The sequence below is a fragment of the Gossypium hirsutum genome, chromosome A12 (assembly GCF_007990345.1).
Source record: "Gossypium hirsutum isolate 1008001.06 chromosome A12, Gossypium_hirsutum_v2.1, whole genome shotgun sequence".
NCBI classification, from domain to species: domain Eukaryota; kingdom Viridiplantae; phylum Streptophyta; class Magnoliopsida; order Malvales; family Malvaceae; genus Gossypium; species Gossypium hirsutum.
Window position 1 is genome coordinate 52,935,521 of NC_053435.1, and position 14,305 is coordinate 52,949,825.

A 14,305-nucleotide genomic window follows, 5' to 3' on the forward strand; every position below is an offset into this window, starting at 1 on the left:
CATAGAGGGGGTCCCCAAAGGTCGAGTAAGAGGAAGATGAAAGCATAGACATCATAAATGATGAGATTGATAGAAATGTCAATTTCTAAATGGAAAACGTGTTGGATGAAAGACATGGGCTATATTTTGATTTTCCTTATGCAAAAAAAATGGATGGCAACCACCAATGCCATTAGCAAACATGTTCATGATATTTCCATCGTCGGGCGAGGAAGAAGACAATGAGATGAGTCGGAGCATGATTTCAACTAGTTTTTAACAAATTTTAATTTATTTTTAATTTGGACATTGTATTTTATTTTATTTATCTCGAAAGATTGTTATTGGTTTGTTTTTATTTTAATTATGTAGAACTTTGATATTATATATATTGCATTTTTCTTAGTAGGAACCTTAAAATTTTTTGCGACACTACATTTTTAAGCCAAAACCAAGAGGAGGAGGAGTCCTACCAATTGAGTTGCACGAATCACGCCAACTGGATATCCTCTTTCTTTTTATTTTTATTGCACATTAGGGACAATGTGCCAAATAAAGTGTCGGGGTGACTTAGAAAAACTTTTAAATGTTTCTATTTTTTTTTCTAAATTTTAGTAGTTTTTAATTTTTTTTCTTGCATGTTTTCTATGTGCTTGAGCTTGTAGAAAGACAAGTGATTGGTTAGAAGCATGTTAATAGGATTTTGTGAAAAAATTGTGAATTTAGTTTCATAAAAACTGACTGTAATTTTTTTATTTTAGATTAATTAGTTCAATTTATTACACTATAAATAAATTTAAGGAGTTAAGTATACCACATGATAAATAGGTATAAATAACATGCATGTTTAATTGAACTATAAATTGTAGAATTTGATAGGCTTGGTCAATTTAATCCATGTATAGAATTATCTAGGGACAGCCTAAGGCATTGTTTGGTAGACAATTTCTCGAGCCTAAAAGCTATCTCGTAAATATCTTCCCTAGCACCTATTTTGAAACCCTGATCAATTTTCTTAATGAACTTTAATTGAAACCCTAAGCTTATTATATATTCTATGTGATCCTTTATTTCGTGACCCATGCATAGATTTAGATGTCCAACCATTGCTATTGAGGGATTAAGTAGATACATCATGATGGTTTCGAAAAGAGAAAAAAATGAGTGAACTAATGAATTGTATGCTATAGTGAGTATAAGAATTTTGAGCTTATAGAAAAAAACTGAGAAAATCTCGATGACAAAATAAAATCAAAATGAAATGGAAAAAAAGTATGCTCACATTTGTTCAAAAATAATATTACAAGCTCGGATGATTGTACACATGAATACTATATGATGCTTTAGTAAATAGAGAGATAAGGAAGGTGAGGGAAGTGGATATAAGGTGGTGAGCTACAGGTATACTTGGGAGAGTATCGGGGACAATATCATGTGCCAAACTACTTTCATACTTAACCATTCTATCGAGCCTTTTCTTTGAATTCCAAACCAACCTAAGCCACAGAACATTACAAGCCGAAAAGTCTTATGTAACTTAGGTAGTACCTTATGTGGATGAAATTGTACCAAGTTTTGATATTTTTACCACATATATTAATTTGAACATATGTGTATTTTGTATATTTATTTTGGTAGAACCTTATACTTAACATTCTTTTATTTGTTTGCTTTGTAATTTATTAAACTAACTTATCTAACTTTAGAAACTGTGAGTCAACTGTATATCATTCTAGAGTTATATGTTTATTTACACCGTCTTGTACATTTTCTTTTCTTTGCTTGTTTATCTCTTGTTTTAAATTTAGTTTGTTTTTAGTTTTTGTTTTTTATTGTTTAGTTTGCTTGAGGACAAGCAAAGACTTAAATGTAGGGGTATTTGACTTGTCATCAAATATAGTAGTTATTTTAGTCTATTTTTGTACTTAAGGAGCTTGTTTTCTAAGTAACTTAGTATTTTATATTATGTTTTTGGTACTTTGTACTTGGGGTTAAATATTAGTAAAAATAAGTGTTTTTAACACAATTTCTAAGTGTTGTGATCTATAAGGCTAACACAGGCCTTAGGTAGTGTTGATGTGATGAATTGAGGGTGTAGGATAATGATTTATAGGCCCAATTGACATGGGAGCAAGGGACGAGTGATGCATAAGTTTCCCAAGCCATCAAAGCATGAAACAGAACCAAGAAGGCAAAATTCACCTGTCATGTCTCGCCACAGACCTTATATGCTGCGACATAGGTTAATGTGATGTTGAAATATACCAAGGTTATTTTTGTTTCCACAATCAACTTTATACGAAAACCTAAGATGTATCTAAGACCTAATTTGGGCTGCTAGCACTCTATAAATAAGACCTTAGGATTTGATGTAACTAAATCATCTTAGACACAATAAAAAACCCTAGTAGTTTAGGAATATGACTAGATTTAGTTTTCTTTCAACTTTTCTAAACTCTTTGTTTTTCCTCTTGGAATCGGTTTCAATCCAAGATTTCTTTTATGTTATTAAAGTATTTCAGTTTAATTCTTCTTTGCAAGTGACATATTTCATTATTTTGATCAAGAGATTTACTACTCTGTGCTCTACTCGACATCAATCTAAGATTATTCTAATCTATTTTCTCTTTTGATTTGTTTGCGTTCTTTACATGTTTATTTCAATTGAGATTAAGATTATGAATAACATGAGTGGCTAAATCCATTAGAGGAGATTAACAAGTGGATAGGGATGTGATTAACGGAGGATTTAGGGTTTTTTGAAAGGACTAGTTTGTATAGATTACGCGTTCTTAAACCCTAGGCTTGACAACCCTAGGAAGTAACCATAGGTGAGACGAGATTAGGAGATAACTCAATCCAAGTAAATCATAGTTATCCTTTCTCAGAAAGTGAATTCGGAAGATAAGCGAGTATCAACCAATCGATTAATTAGTTAGAGGTCGAGAGGTAATAATTGGTTCATTGGTAGCTAATCCACCCTAAACCATAATCCAAATTTAATTACAAAACTTGAAACTAGTTAATCTTCCTAATTGGTTTTATTGGTTTAAGTCGTTTGTTTATTTTCCTATTTATTTACTTTAGTTATTTAATTTCCCTTATTAATCCCTTTTATGATTTTTCGTAATATAGGAATTAATTATTACCATTTAGACTTATTATTGTAAAACGTTTTTTGTAGATTTATTCCATCCTCCATTGAGTACTGTAAGAACCCATTTTCAGTGAAATCGAAATAGTGGTTTTAGGACCACAAATTCGAGCCAGAAAGAAAAATTATTTTAAAATTACTGCATGGTCTACATTATTATAGGAATGTTATATGAAAATTCTAATAAGAAAATTTTACCGATTATGTGTTTAATTATGGAAAGGACCAAATTGCATAAAATGCAAAAGTTGAGTTCTAGTAGCTACAAGTACCAAATAACTATGGAATTCAAAATTTAACGTCCTTATATGGTAATTAGACCATTAAGAAAAGTTAGTAGATATTTTTGGTGAATCATCCATGGAAAATTAGAAAAAGGAAAGGACTAAATTGGAAAGTGGAAAAATTAAAAGATGATAATTAAATTAAATAGAAAATATCATCTTATTTTCATCATCTTCCCAAATTAAAACATAGAAACCCTAGGAAAGAGAAAAACATTCAAGCAAGCTTTCTTGGCTTAATTGGGTAAGCATTTTTGTCACATTTTTAGTAATTTTTATATCTTCAAGTTCGGAATAGCTTAATCTATCTATTTTGGGGATTAAGTTGTAAAGATATCAAAGTATAGAAATTTTTTCATGGATGTAAATGCTAAAATTTTGAACTTTATGGTAGAAAATGAAAGGTTGTTGATAGATAAACTTTTACAAAGAGAATATTGATGAAATTATGATTTAGGGACTAAATTGAAAAAATGGTAAAACCATGGAAATTTTATTATTTTTGTGAAATTCATGGGCTGTTACTGTGACATATAAAATTCGTTTAGGCTTGAAATAAGGATTAAATTGACGAAATTGTCATTTATGAAAATATAGGGGCAAAATGGTAATTTTTCCTAAGATGTGAATTGAATTCAATTAAGTATAAAGTGAACTAAATTGATGTTAAATCCATTTATATGGATTTGGAAAGACTCAATAAAGAGTTAGATCAAGGAAAAAAAAAGGTGTCGGATTAATAGATTTACCTACACAAACAAGTGGTGAGGTAATTTGTGTTTATTTTTATACTTGAATGGAATGTGGTATGTGTATGCATGAATTATATAAGTGTTATAAATGTATGAAATAACCACATGCCCGTTAATGTGCAGAAAATGATAAATTCCATTTGAATAATGAAATTCAATGGATACATGTTTCCCGTATTGAATGTGGTCGTACATATGTTGCAAAGAGAATATAGCTCAGATAAGCAATCCTATTATCAGCCTCTCGAGCATCCTGTTATATAGTTCCTGCGAGCATCCTAATCTGTAGTGATTCTGCATGTGTTGCGCACTACCGTAGCTCTTTGTGAGCCTCCTGTTGCGCGATTCGGTCAGTTCAGATCCAGCAATTATTACAGACACAAACGCAACTCTTCGTGAGCATCCTAATATAAGCTCTTATGAGCTTTCTGACATGGCTCGCTTGAACTCCCTATTATGCTATCCAGAGCTCCCTATTAATAACTCTTCAGAGTCACCTATTAAGCTCAATGAGCTTCTTGTTCTAAACTCTTATGAGTTTCCTGTTTAGCCCAGATAAGCTTCCTGATACATGGCTCACATGAGCATCCTGTTACATGGCTCGAGAGAGTGCTTCCTGATTATGTTCCCTATTTGGGTACCCCTGAATATGAATTGATGGATTTCAATTTTGTACACTTTAAATGTACTATATGAGTGTATCCATCAATACTTCAAATAAATTCAACGGATAAAGTTTTTATATGACTAAATTGAACTTGAAATGATTTTTCATGGAAATATACATGTAATATGGAATAATGATTTGGAAAGCATATATTTATGAAAGTCATTAAATGATGAGCTCATACATGTTTTTGGTATTATATGAATTACTTGACTAACATGATTGGTGAAATTGTGTATTTTAGGCCATTAGCCAAATTGCTTGGATGCGTTTTTGTATGTTTATCTTGAATGGAAATATATGGTAAGTTAAATTCTTATTATACGAACTTACAAAGAATTTGAAATGCTTACTCAGTTTTCTTTTCTCTAGTCTATAGTTCTTGGAAGCTCATAAAGGTTGGAATTGGTCAAAGCATCATCACACTATCCTCCAACTCCTTTTGGTATAAATAGGAAACTTAATTTGGTAATATGGCATGTATAGGGTGATGGTGTCAAGTGAGGGTATGTAAATGTTTTGGTTGTATGTAGCCATTAGAATGGCTATTGATAACATATTTAATATATTTATGCATGAAGTTATACTATGCTTGGTATGTGAGTATACATCAATTAGTATCTTAGATATAATCACAGTAGGGTAAGTATATGATTAAAAAAAAAGATGATACTTGAAATGAGTAAATGTGTCATGTATAAAACTTGATCATTAGATTGATTTATATGACTTGAATTGGTTGATAAATATGTTGAAGTGTTGATGTAGGTGCAAGGTAAAAAGGGTGAGAAATAAGGCTTGGAAAATGGTCTTATTCTGTCCAAACGAGCAGACATACAGGCGTGTGGTTTGGCCATGTGTCCCCTGCATCTTAAAATTGGAGAAACAGGATGCTCAGAATTGAGCACATGGGCAGAGACACGGGCGTGTGTCTCAGCTGTGTAAGACACACGGCCCAGCACATGGGCGTTTATCCTAACCATGTAATCCCTGCACCTAATTTTTGAAAATTAAATTGTCCACATGTCTAGCACACAGGTGTGTGGCTGGCCGTATGACCCAAGTCAGAGAGTTGCATAAGTAAGGACACAGGCTGGAATACAACCATGTGCCTCACATCGAATGTCCACACGGTCTGAGACATGGGAGTGTCATTGGCCGGGTGAGCCACATAGCTTGGCCACACGGGCATGTGTCTTCTGCACCTAAGAAAAAATTTAAGATTTCACAAAAAATTTTATGTGATCCCGGCTTAATCCCGGCTCGATTCTAATATGTATTTTGGGCTTCGAGAACCCATATAAGGGACATTATGATTTAATGTGATTGATTTTTGGAAATGAATAGTAAATGACATAGATTAATTTTATTTGAACTGTAAACTCTAGTAATGCTTTGTAACCCTGTTTCGACGATGGATACGAGTTAGGGATGTTACATTTATTGGTATCAGAGCTATGGTTTAGCCGATTCTTGCACAACGTATCAAGTACGATTTTATCTGTACAAGCCATTATATAATTTGTGATTGTGTGATATCTCCTGACCATTTTAAACATGTTTTTCATATAGTAATGTAATTCAACCAAGCTAAAGCTGAATCCGAGGAAGCTGAAAGCACTGCTCAAGCTTTTGTAAAGAGAGCTGTATCTAGTAGTAGAAGGCCCATATCTAAGGGTCGAGGTGAGGAGGCAAAAAAAGCCTTCTTCCAAATGATGAATGAGTGGTTGACAAAATTTTTTAGAACAAATTGTGTTGTACAACAACCTCCCCCTCCTGCTCCTCAACTGGTTCCTGACATGCCACAATGTTTTAAACCTGTTAGAACTGGTAAGCCTCCGGTAGATAAAATTTGTAAAAATAAGGCAGAAGAATTTAGGGCTACTACCAAAGAAGATCCGAAAAGGGCTAAATTTTGGTTGGAAAATACTATCAAGGTCTTAGATGAATTATCATGTACAGCAGTTAAGTGTCTGAAATATGTCGTATCATTGTTAAAAGATTTAGCTTATCAGTGGTGGAATACTCTAGTTTTTGTTGTGCCAAGGTAAAATGTTATATAGGAGTTTTTCCAAACGAAATTCAAAAAGAAGTATACTAGCCAGAGATTTCTAGATCAGAAAAAGAAAGAATTTCTAGAGCTTAAACAAGGAAATATGACTGTATTTGAGTATGAACGAGAATTTTTTAGACTGAGCAAGCATGTCAGGGAATATGTTCTAACTGAGGTTGATATGTGTAAACATTTTGAAGAAGGATTAAATGAAGACATCAAGCTATTGATAGGAATTCTTGAATTAAGGGAATTTGTAGTACTGGCTGATTGGGCATACAAAGCTGGATAATTAAGCAAAGACAAGAGACAAGTAGAGAGAGATGCCTGAATTTCTAGTAAGAGATTTATGGGGAAGTCACAAGCATCTGCTTCAAAGAAATCAATGAAATACCATGATCAATTTACCGCATCTGTGGGATATTCCGAAAAAGAGCAGGTGTGACACCCCTAATTTGACCCTAGTCGAAAAGTGGTTTCGGGACCACAAAATCAAGTCATAAAAATAATTAGCCGTCATATTTTATGACTATTATATGTGAATATGAATGTGTGAAAGTTTTAAGCTTTGATTTAGTAAATTGCATGTGAATTTAGTCGATGGGACTTATGTGTGACACTTTTAAAATGTGATAGTTAATCTATAAGGCTCAATTAGTGCATGTCATATGAATAAAGGGTTTGCATGTCAAATATCCCTTATGAATGAGTAGTGGCCGGCCATGGATGGGTCATTGAGGATAATATGAATTCTTTTATTAGCACTATGAGTTTAGAAAATAAAAGAATGAATTAAGAATGATAAAACATGAGGTGAGTGGGAGGAGAAACCAAAGTTGTCTCCCCCTTACTCCCCATTGCCGTGACTTGTGAAAGGGGAGGAAAAACAAAATCCTTTCTTTGTTGTTCAACATGGCCGAATAGAAGAAACAAAGGAGGGGAAGAATTTTTGGTCACTTGAGTCATTAAAAAGGTTAGTATATTATGTCAAATTGTGAAATTTTAACTTGTTTTAGGTAAATAATTAATGGTTATATTCTATGCTTATTATTTGTGAATAAGTATGTGTAAAAATTTCATGTTTTAATTTTGTCATTTGGATGTGAAATTAGCTAAAAAGGACATATTTGAGAAACTTTAATAATATGATAGGCAAATGTGCAAGTGATTAAAATGTTAAATTACTAAAGTTGTGGACTTGCATGTCAAATGGCCCACTTTTAACATTAGTGGATGGTAATGATGTTATGATTTTGGCATTATGTGTATATTATATTTAGTAAATAATATTTAATAGTTTATAATTTGAAAACATGAATTAAATAAAAAAGAATAGTGATAAAAACAAAGAAACTTTTCTCTTTGTTTTCTCTTATTGCCGTAACTAAGCAAGAAAGAAAGGAAAGAACACCAAAGGCACTCGGTCATTTGGTGTTGGGAATTAAGGTGAGATTTCATGTATTTTATTTTTAATTTTTGCGAAATGTTGTTAGTTTTGAAGCTCACAACATGACCCATATGTTAATTTTTGTGAATTTATTTCATAAAGCATTCGGTCATGGCTTCAAGGATTAGATTGTGGATGTTTTGATGATAAGTGTTTATGGATGAGGATAGACTAATTAAATTTGCTATGAGGGGCAAGTTTGAGTAAAATATCATTCGGTTATTAAAGTGAAGTATGAAACTTGTGCTTAATTGTGGAATGCTATAATTAAATTGCTAATATATGTTTATATACTTGCCGAATTTGAATTAAGGTGAAAGACGAGGTAAAGAATGAGTTTGAGTTGAAAATTTATAATTGTAATTAAATTGATAGCATATATTTTTATATTAGCCAAATATGTGCTAAAATGAGAAATGAAATGAAGGATTAAGTTTGAATATTATTTGAGTGGTCTCAAGTATTGAAGCAAGCCCATGGCAAAATCTAGTTAATGGAAAAAGATGACATTCGGCCAAGGAAGTTTTGTGATAGTATTTTTTTGGCTAAGGATGCTTTGTATGTTATGCATGATGTGTTTAATGTCTTGATGAACAAGTAGTCATTAAATGAGGCTAAGCTTGTGAAATTATGAGTTTGGATGAATATATATATGCATTCGACAATGTGTAAAATATTGATTGTTTTAAATGGTTCGTAGTTAAGTGGAAATGGAAGCTTGATAATAAGAAAAAAAATCTGTTAAGGATGAGTAAGAGGTATGTGCATTCGGCCATTAAACATGTGCTTAATTGTTGATGAATGGTTGTAAAGAAAATACATATAGGTCAAATATAGCCTTGGATAAGAAGATTTTTATGTATTGAATTTGTAACATGGTTATGCCGATTGTGAACATGTGATAAAGAATTATTCAAATGGTTGTTTAAATAATATTCGGTTTATTAGTATATGCATAATTAGTTAAAGTGTAAACTTTGCATGTGTATTAAAGGTTTTTATGTGATATTCAGCCTTGGGAAATCTAAGCTTATAAAGGTTTGAATGTTAATTGGGTTGTCTCTTTAATGGCCGAATGTGCTAAAAGCTAATGCATGATTTAGTTTAATCGATGTAATGATACAAATTATGATATTTACTTGTGGTTTTGAAGTATAGAAAATTTGTTAAGTTGATTAAGTGGTTGCCGAATGTGAAATTTAGGTAAGGAAATGTGTACAAATAATATTTGTATGGATAATTGGTTTAAAGGGGTCGGCATTATACATTGTTGATATGGTGTTATTAATGTAAAGCACTTTAGTATAGACGGATATACATATGGTCACTTAGAACGTATTGAGATGGCCGAATAAGACTAACGATGAGTATGCCTTGATTTTCTATAATACTTAGTAATTTGTTTAAGGTGATTAAAGATGTGTATGATTATTTTATATTGTACTAAAGAGAGTATTAATGCATGTTTGGTACTTGAGATGATTGAGGTGGTGATCTCGAAGCTAAATGTTATAAGGAATAAGTGTATTTCTTGCAAACCGAATTATAATATAATCGAATGTGGTTTTACACAATAGTGATGTGATAAGTTTAAATTTGGTTCATTAGCTCAAGAACTCAAGGAAACGAAGTCGGATCGTGGAAAAAAGGGAAATTGGTCGAATAGTCGGAATTGACGTACATTAGCAATCGAGGTAAGTTTTAAGTATTAATGCCTATAATGTGATTGAGTATGATATGTTAAGCACATATTAAAAGAATCATAACTCTATTGTAAATCCTTATGCATATAGCCTAATGGTTATTATGAAGTATAGGTAAGTTATTGATATGATATGTTGCCAAATGGATATGATATTATGAAGTGCTGAAAGGATATGTCAGAAGAGTAAAATTGTGATAAACCTGCTCAGGACAGCAGCAGTAACATGAATTCAGAAAATCACCATAAATTCATGGATTTGAATTAGAGGCTGAATGAGACATGAAATTAAAGCTTAATGAGTCTAGTTTCTTATAAAAGAAACCGTGTAAACAAAGGAATTTCTGATAATGAGAAATTTGATTCGTAGTGAAAAGTGGTCAGATTAGTCAAACAGTGAAACAGGGGAAAACTTAAGAAAAATCTGGTGTTGATTGGCCCAACCTAAAATTCTGGAAATTTCATGGATGGAAGATATACGAGTCTATATTCAGGAAAAATTAACGGCAAGTGATTTGGAGTTTTGTAGCTCCATTTATAAACAATTTAGTGACCATTGCTCAGCAAAACAGCTCGTAGTGAATATGTGATGTTGTTGTAAACATGGATAAAACTTGTTTTAGTTACTCATAAGCTATTGATTAAACCCATACTTGAATTCTAAATCGTGATATTGTAAGCTTATGATAATTCGAATATGAAATGATAGTATGGCGTAAAATTGAATTATTCATTGGAAAGTGATGGATGTAGATTCGGTCAAGCCCAAGTCTGTACATGATAGTATATGTGGTATGTGAAGTCTAATTGAATAAATGTGAAAGTGTATATGTGTGAATAGGGCCGAATGGCCAATGTGATGAAAGTGAACATGTATATGTGTGATAAGGCCGAATGGCCAATGTGATGAAAGTGAACATGTGTATGTGTGAATAGGGCCGAATGGCCAATGTGATGAATGTGAACATGCATATATGAGATAAGGCCGAATGGCCAATGTGATGAATGTGAACATGCATATATGAGATAAGGCCGAATGGCCAATGTGATGAAAGTGAACATGTGTATGTGTGATAAGGCCGAGTGGCCAATGTGATGAATGTGAGCATGTGTATGTGAGATAAGGCCTAATGGCCGATGTGATGAATGTGAAAGTGTATAAATGTGATAAGTCCCGAAGGGCATTTGTGTCAGTACTATATCCGGGTTAAAACCCCGCAGGCTTTATGCGAGAATATTATCACTGATTAATGTCCGTAAGCTTCGTGCTTGTACTATATCCGGGCTCTAAAGACCCGATGACTGCGTGTGGGAATTTTGTCCGGGTAAGACTCGATAACTTCGTGTGGAGATTATGTCCGGGTAAGACTTCGTAATAAGAGTTGCTTATAAATATATTCAATGCGAAAGGTTAAACAGGTATGTACTCCAAGTCTATATGTGAGCTTGATTGCACTAAATCATAAGGTAGTTATGTGATGCATGTGAGAGCAATCTATGAGACTACTCTTATGATTATGTGATATCGGATCAGTGTGAGAGGTGATGGGAAATCATACGAACAACTATGTTATAATTTGATTGATATCTATTGCCACTGCTTAAAACTTACTAAGCATTGTAATGCTTACTCCGTTTACTCTGTCTCCTCTGTTTTATAGATCTCATTGCGAAGCTACAGGCTCGGGGATCGTCAGCAACTAGTCACACTATCACTATCCACGGTTTGGTACTGCTATGTTTTGGATTGTCTTATGGCACGTATAAAATAGACTAGTGGCGGAAGAATATTTTGGTTAATGTATATAGCCATGCGAAAATGGCTTACATATGTTTGAGCATAATGTTATAATCATTTGGTATGGAATGGTTAATCACTATCATAATTTGTGCTATTCATGCTAAAGGGGCTAGTTGAATCATGGAAACTATTAAATAGGTAAAGTCTACCTTAAAGGCAGATGTTGGCAGCAGCAGTGATGTAGATTTGGAAAATCACTAAAAATAGTATGATTGGAATTAAATAATGAATAAATTATGTAAACGAACCTTGATGAATCTATTTTCACAGGGAAGTAACGAAACGATCCTATGGACAGTAAGTTAAGAGTTATTGAGGTTCTCGTGAGACAGGGCCAGAACGGTTTCTGGATTCCCTGTTCCGACTTTGGAGATTTATTATAAATTAACCAGAGATAATTAGGAGTCATGCCATATATGTACAGATTCCTCTCTGAGTCTAGTTTCTATAGAAACAAACGACATCAGTATGAAGCTCTGTGCAGGGAGATATCCAATTCGTAATGTGCAAGGGTCAGTGTAGTCGATCCCTGTCACATGGGAGACTTTGACTAATAAACTGTACTAATTGGACCGACCAAAAATTCTAGAAAAAAATATGTAGATGGGCATATGAGTCTAGTTTCAGGGAAAAATCACGAAACTGATTTTCGAGTTGTGAAACTCAAGATATGATTTTTAAAGCGACTATTACGCAGATTGGCAGTGTCTGGAAAATTTTTAAAAAGTCTGTTAACACCTCGTGTTCGACTCCGGTGACGGTCTCGGGTTCGGGGTGTTACAATTTTATTGGTATCAGAGCTACGGTTTAGTCGATTCTAGGACTAACGTAGCACGCGTGAGTCTATTTATACATGCCATAAAGTGATAAAATGATAGTGTGATGATTTTTGGCTATTAAAATGTGTTTGCTGTATTGTAATGAATCTTGATCCCGATCGAGCTGTAGCAAGCTTCTGACTATGAGAATTTGCGATATAACTTCATTTAGATATGCCTAAATTATTAAGTTGATCAGGTACGTATCATGTACTCGTATTTGAATTTCGATTTGGATTGGATTATAAGGTTATAAGTGATGCAATTTTGAAGGAGTGTTATGACTATAAATGTGATTTTTGTATGTGGCTATAGAACTGGAAGTTAAATGGTCGATAAGCATGTTGTGTTTGTATTCAAGTAATGTAAATGAAATACTAATGTGTCATGATTTATAGTTAAATGTGCATGGTTATTCGAATGATGTCCGGGCTAAGTCCCGAAGGCTTTGTGCTAAGTGACCATATCCGGACTAAGATCCGAAGGCATTGGTGCGAGTTACTAAATCCGGGCTAAGTCCCGAAGAGCATTCGTGCTAGTGATATATCCGGGCTAAGTCCCGAAGAGCATTCGTGCTAGTGATGTATCCGGGCTAAGTTCCGAAGAGCATTCGTGCTAGTGATATATCCGGGCTAAGTCCCGAAGAGCATTCGTGCTAGTGATGTATCCGGGCTAAGTCCCGAAGAGCATTCGTGCTAGTGATATATCCGGGCTAAGTCCCGAAGAGCATTCGTGCTAGTGATGTATCCGGGCTAAGTTCCGAAGAGCATTCGTGCTAGTGATATATCCGTGCTAAATCCCGAAGAGCAATCATGCTGGTGACGTGTATTCGGGCCTTCGTGCCTAGTAGGCTTCGTGCCGGTAATTTGAGCAAAGTTTAACTGCTCACTACTATACAAATTCAAATTTAAACGAGACGATATGTTTAAAAGTGTACATACATGATGTTTATAGACTTGGATAAGTCATATCAATGTGTATTAACGAATGAATAAGAGCGCTATGTATGTGAATAATTAGAGGCACTGTGTGTGTGCGAATTTCTTTAACCGAGCACTATGAGTGCGAGATCGGTCAGTGGGCACTAAGTGTGTGAAGTGGAATTCATGTAAGACCTCGTTTGGGACGAAGGCATTGATTTTAGATAGTGTGTAAGACCATGTCTGGGACATGGCATCGGCTCGATATGTGAGAATATGTAAGACCATATCTAGGATATGGCATTGTAAGAGCTATATGTGCTATTGCTGAATGGACACTATTTTGTTAATCTTGTTCAAGAAATTATTTTGGTTAAGTTTCGACATTCGAAAGTTTGAAAGAATTTTTGATGAATGTTGATAATTTAGGATATACGAGTTATGCGCTAGAATAAATCACATGCCAGTGTATTTTATTAGGCTTTATGCCTATTTGACTGTATACGGGTAACGTTAACTATGATTGAATGTGCTAAATGAACTAAATGTTCAGGTACGTGGAAGTTGACTTTTCTTTTGGAAATGAGTTAAGTCGAATATTGAGTATATGTGTACTTTCGGTTGGGTTACAGCTTATACATGGATGAAATTGTGGGTTACAAATATGTGGGTTGATGATGTGAATTATACATGTTAATATGTGCTTAATGTGTGTTTGAAATGCATAT